Raw genomic sequence first — 6,210 nt, 5'->3', positions numbered from 1 at the left:
TGGCATCACTGACTCAATGGACGTGAGTCTGAGTGAACTCTGGGAGTTGGTGATGGACAGGGAGGCCTGGCGTGCTGCGATTCATGGGGTCGCGAAGAGTCGGACACGACTGAGTGATTGAACTGAAGTATAAAATACTCCCCCTACCCCCAAGTAACACATCATGAAGCAGGGCAATTCCAATATGTACTATTATTCTTCGTTTCAGGTGAGGTACAGGGCAAGCACTAAAGTGATGGGGTTGCTCAAAAGCTTTGCCAGCTGGAAAATCTATGACAGAAATCAAGTGAGCTTGAGACAAGAATTACAATACCAGACCCAGGGAATTGAGTCCTTCATTTAAACCCCTACCAAGTCATTGAAGGTGGCACTTCTTTTCACGTTGTGCTGTAGTCTGTGTTCTGTCTGACTCTGTCTGTCCTTGCAACCTCTTGAGAACAGGGGTAGTTTCCACATTACACATTATTCTACTAAAACTTACCTGCTTGTAACAAGTTACATACATTATGTCACAGTTTCTGTGAGTCAGGAATCTGGGCACAGTCGGCCAGGGCCCTCTTTCTCAGTCTCTTACAAGCTGAAGTCAAGATGCTGGCCAAGTTGGAACCTCACCTGAGGGCTTGACTGGGGAAGGATCTGCTTCCAGGTTCACAGCGTTGTTGGCAGCGTCAAGTTCCTCGGGGACTGGGAAACGGAGGGCCTCAGTTCCAAGATGGCAGTTGGCTGGAAGCCACCCTCAGGGTCTTGCCAAGTGGGCCTCTACAGTATGGTATCACCATACAGTTTGCATCACCAAAGCATGGAAGCCAAGAATACAACAGGGGAAGAAGTCATAGTCTTTCCTAACCTAGCTATAGATGTGACATCCATCACTGTTGTCATAGTCTATTGGTTAGGGCAAGTCTACACTTAGAGGAGGCGATTACTTAAGGCCATGAATACAAGGAAGGTGGATACTTGAGTCTCCTCCTATAAGTCTTCATGTCCATCATGGTGGACCCTTACCATCTGGTTATAACAGGTGCTCAATAATGTTTGTTATTTTGCATGTGTTTTATCCCCAAAACAGCAGGATAAGTTGCAAAATTACATCACAGCAAAAGAACACTAGATTTCAAAGAGAATTGACCATGTATTAATAATAGGAGAGTCTGAGATTGTACATTCCATTCCCTTCTGTGGACATATACACCTAAGAACCCAGGTGTGTGCTAGTAGCTGGAATGTGAGCTCCCTGAAGGCAGGACTGTGTCCTTAGTCTGATATTGTCAGCACCTGTGGTCCCTTCCCTGATTCATGAAAGGAACTTGGCAAACACTGAATGGATTGAGGACTGGTTCAGTGAATAAAAAAGTCTGTTCCTCTTAGAACTTTTTTCACCTGGGTTACACGTTTAACAAAATATTATGCCAATTTTGAAAGTAGTCACGAAAAGAGGAAGTTTACTATTGTTGCAATCTGAACAAATACTTGGTTGAAAGAATGTCAACCGGGCAATCCCCACATTAGCTCTGGTGACTTCATTTTTCAATACCTTTCAAAATGCTATTCTGAGAAAACCTACAATGTGTACTGGAGAAGGAAATGGCAATCCACTCCAGTATTCTTGCCTGGGAAATCCCATGGACAGAGGAGCCTAGTAGGCTACAGTCCATGGGGTCACAAAAGAGTCAGACTTAGCGACTAAACAATGTGGACTAACAGAGATGGTATCTGGTGAAATCTGCACTTGTTATTACCATCAGGTTGATCTTTGTAGCACAGTCATTGAGCAAGTACAATTTAGAACTCAGGTTCTAGAATCTAACGAGGTTCACTAGCAAGGACTGAGGTCCTGTATATGCTGTAAGGTCTGGCATCTCACAGACCTAAACTCCTGAATTGGAGTTTAGCAGAAGAGTGAATCCATGTGAAAATTATTGTAAGCCCTTTTCTGCACAATGCCAGCTGGGCATTTTGGTAAGCCCTTGGAAGTCCAGGATTGCTGTAGGTTTTCAGAATGTGCCTTTGTTTGCCTCAGATGAAACGCTGGCTAGAAAAGAAAGTTCTTTTATTCAGGGGAAATTAATCCTTGGTGTGATAGACTCTCTCCTATTTCTCTTTCTTTCTCCCCACCTCCTTCTCTCTTATCGCCATCTCTATCGTTCCCTCTGTCTCAGGGAAGAGTGGTTTCCTGATTCTATACATATCAGATATTTGTGGAAAGTCACAAACCTTACAGGACAGCTCAGCTGTCTTATTCTGTCGTGGGTGGCACACATCATGCAGAGTGATCCTCACATTCCTTAAATGCTGGTAGGTCAGTTAGAATCAGATTGTGTACTTCGTGAGAATGACACAGGGGTTCCCAAGAGCTACAAATTCTGCCAAACAAATCCCTTTAGTAAATAATGGAAAATGGTAGTTTATTTTAAGTTCTTTGAAAAGTTGAAAAGTGATGCAAAAGGAAAGGGCTCTCTGTTGTTAGTCAGCTTTTGACCTTTGACTATATAAACACAAGAAGTACATGGGGCTGCAGCTAGGAAACCGAGCATTACCATGCTACTCCCCAGATGAACAGAATGGGTCTTTTCATTAAGCTTTACAGAGTGTGCTAGAGCACCATTTCACAGAATGTGACATTTAATAACTTATTCTTAAAGGAGAGGGCAGTTGTTAACAGCTTGGCCATCTCAGTAATTTAAAAAAAAAAATATTTTTGTTAAGTGAAGAGATTGGACCAGATCTTGTCTAGTCTCTTCTGCTCTGAAATGCTGATACCAAGACTTATGAGATCAGGCTGTCTCCAAGTTCACACAGCCACTCCTGTCCTTCCACCTCCTGGAACCACAGCTCCTTCTTCTCTTAACGTTAATGCACACAGTTGGCACACAATTTGCAAATCCTGCCAAAAGCACCCCTCTTCCACGAAGGACCATGAAGGCCTAGCACTGGGATCAAGCGCCCTTGTTCAGTCAGTTCAGTTGCTCAGTCAGTTCAGTCGCTCAGTTGTGTCTGACTCTTTGCGACCCCGTGAACTGCAGCACACCAGGCTTCCCTGTCCATCACCAACTCCTGGAGTTTACTCAAACTCATGTCCATTGAGTCAGTGATGCCATCCAACCATCTCATCCTCTGTTATTACCTTCTCCTCCCACCTTTAATCTTTCCCAGCATGAGGGTCTTTTCAAATGAGTCAGGTGGCCAAAGTATTGGAGTCTCAGCTTCAGCATCAATCCTTCCAATGAATATTCAAGACTGATTTCCTTTAGGTTGGACTAGTTGGATCTCCTTGCTGTCCAAGGGACTCTCCAGAATCTTCTCCAGCATTACAGTTCAAAACAATCAGTTCTTTGGAGCTCAGCCTTCTTTATAGTCCAACTCTTATATCCATACATGACTATTGGAAAAACCATAGCTTTGACTAGAAGGAGCAGTGGGAGGGATTCCAGAGCTAATTCTTTCACCTAGAATTGTAACTCCCCAAAGAGCCTAAGAAACAGCCCATTTCCCTCTTCCCAGCCCTAAACAAAGACCTGAACAAAAATCAGTAGTAGTTAAAGGAAGCAACTCTGAAGGTTTTCATCCAGTAAAAAGAAGTGAGTATAAAAGAAAATTATTAACAAAGTTATTCATTAAAACATTTTTTTCTTATTGCTCTTTTATTTTGGGTCATGCGGAATCTTAGTACCCTGACCAAAGATGGAACCCATGCCTCCTACAGTGGAAGCACAGAGGCGTAACCTCTGGAACACTAGGAAGTCTCCCTAAAGTACTCATTTTTAACTTTTATTTTTTTCTTAGACTGTTTCTCAAAATGAACATAGTTTTCTTTTTCGTGTGATGAAAATAATACATATCAATTGAAATAAATTCAGTACAAAGGGTGTAAAGTTTTCTAACCCAGAGAGAACTCTTTTTAACATTTTGATGTGTACCTTTCTGCATTTTCTCCTATACACATACAAAAAATGTGCTCATGTTATACATAATATTCTGTAAATTTTTTAAAATTAAACTCTATTGTGGGTGTTTTTCTTTTATGATAAATACTGATCTTTATTAATTTTTAATCTGTAGCTGTTGTATGGCTGTACTGTAATTTGTTTAATCAGTTCTCTATTGATCATGATCATTTACACGGCAATCAGGATTTCAATATTATAAATAATACTGTGTGTCTGTGCTAAGTTGCCTCAGTCCTGTCCAACTCTTGTGACCCTATGGACCATATCCCACTGGACTCCCTTGTCCATGGGATTCTTCAGGCAAGAATACTGGAGTGGGTTGCCATGCCCTTCTCCAGGGGATCTTCCTGACCCAGGGATCAAACCTGCATCTCTTATGTCTCCTGCATTGGCAGGCAGGTTCTTTACCACTAGTGCCACCTCGGGAAGCCCAATAATACTGTGGGGTACATACAACTTTGTAGACTTTTCTAGTCATTTCCTTAGAATAAATTCACAGGCGTAAACTTGCGGGGTAAAGGATCTGCATATTAAGAAACAGTGCACATTGCTGATCTTATTTGCATTGCTGCCGTGATGGATGATAGGTTGCTCCACATTCTGATACCAGTGATGAGCAGTCTTAAAATTTCTCCAATCTGTTAGGCAGACATTATATTCATTGTTGTTTAAGTACTTTGATTACTTGATCAAATTGATCAAATTCTGAGTAGAAAATTTCACTTGAGCCATGGAAGCCACTAGGTTCAGTCTCACATTAGGGAAGTCACCTGAATATGTTAATGGCTTAAGTGACGTTTTGCTTATTATTATTATTTTTTTAACAGTCTACTCTGGGAGTGCGTGTAGCTAAGTTATTGACTGTTCTGATTTTCATTCCTGTTTGGTCCCACTTATCCCTGGTTAATTTGAGGAGAATCTGGAAGGACTGTGAAGAGATGATTCACTGTCCTTATCCCTACTCACCCAGGTGTGAAACAGCACAAAACAGCTGAGCGCTTCAGTGGACCACTGTGACTGGTGACTCTTCTTTGCCCTCTCAAATCTTCTGCTTGAAGAACTCCCCCACCCCCGCCCACCTCCTACATCTCGCTCTTACTCACCAGCAGTAACCTTATCCCTTTTTTTCCCTTCCTTTGAATTTTGATTTTATAACAACTGGCTCTCAGCCACATTTCTTCCCTTTAAGCAGGACTGGGCCTGCATTTCCCATTACACATTAGAAAGCCAGGCAAGGCAGGCCAGTCGGCAATGTTCGAGGCAAGGTACACAGTGATCTGCCCAAGGCTGCCTTAATAAGTAGGCCGTGACCTAGGAGATGGTCACAATTTAGAACTCCCGACTAAAGCGTCTCACAGATGGAGCAGACCCCCTCTTAGGTACTGAAAGGAACTCTGTGCCAGGAGTCACCTTTATCATTTTCCATAAACTGAACAGTTTAATGTTCCCATTATACTTTCAGAAACTGAGGACCATAGCTTCACAGAATCTAGTATGTGATGAGGTCAGAATGCAAACCCAGGTCCCTCTGATGACAAAGCTCATGATTTCCATTATTCCACATCCTTAATGTTTCCTGTTTGTGATGCTTCAGTTGGAGAAGAAAGCATAGGACTGGCAGAGCCAAAGTTCTCACAGTTGGTCATTTCCTCTCAACTGTATTCTAGCTCTCCTGACTCCCAGTGCCCCATCTCCCACCCCAAAACACATGTATTCTTAACGGGTTGACCACTATTGTTAGGGCCAACTTCTCTCGGCTTATGGCAATAGCACTAACTTAGAATAGTGGAATATATGCTATCCAGGCAGCCATAATGTCCATTACATGTATGTTGTTGTTCAGTTGTTCAGACTCTCAAGAGTCGTCTCCCAACACCACAGTTCAACAGCATAAATAATTTGGTGCTCAGCTTTCTTTACGGTCCTACTCTCACATCCATACATGACTGCTGCAAAAACCATAGCTTTGACTATATGGACCTTTGCTGGTAAAGTAATGTCTCTGCTTTTTAATATGCTATCTAGGTTTGTCATAGCTTTTCTTCCAAGGAGCGAGTGTCTTTTAATTTCATGGCTGCAGTCACCGTTCACAGTGATTTTGGAGCCTAAGAAAATAAAATATGTCACTGTTTCCGCTTTTTCCCCATGTATTTGCCATGAAGTGATGGGACCAGACGCCATGATCATAGTTTTTTGAATGTTGAGTTTTAAGCTAGCTTTTTCACTTTCCTCTTTCACCTTCATCAAGAGGATCTTTGGTTCC

The sequence above is a fragment of the Bubalus bubalis genome, chromosome 22 (assembly GCF_019923935.1).
Source record: "Bubalus bubalis isolate 160015118507 breed Murrah chromosome 22, NDDB_SH_1, whole genome shotgun sequence".
NCBI classification, from domain to species: Eukaryota; Metazoa; Chordata; class Mammalia; order Artiodactyla; family Bovidae; genus Bubalus; species Bubalus bubalis.
The sequence above is the reverse complement of the archived record's forward strand: the minus strand, read 5'-3'. Positions refer to the sequence as shown.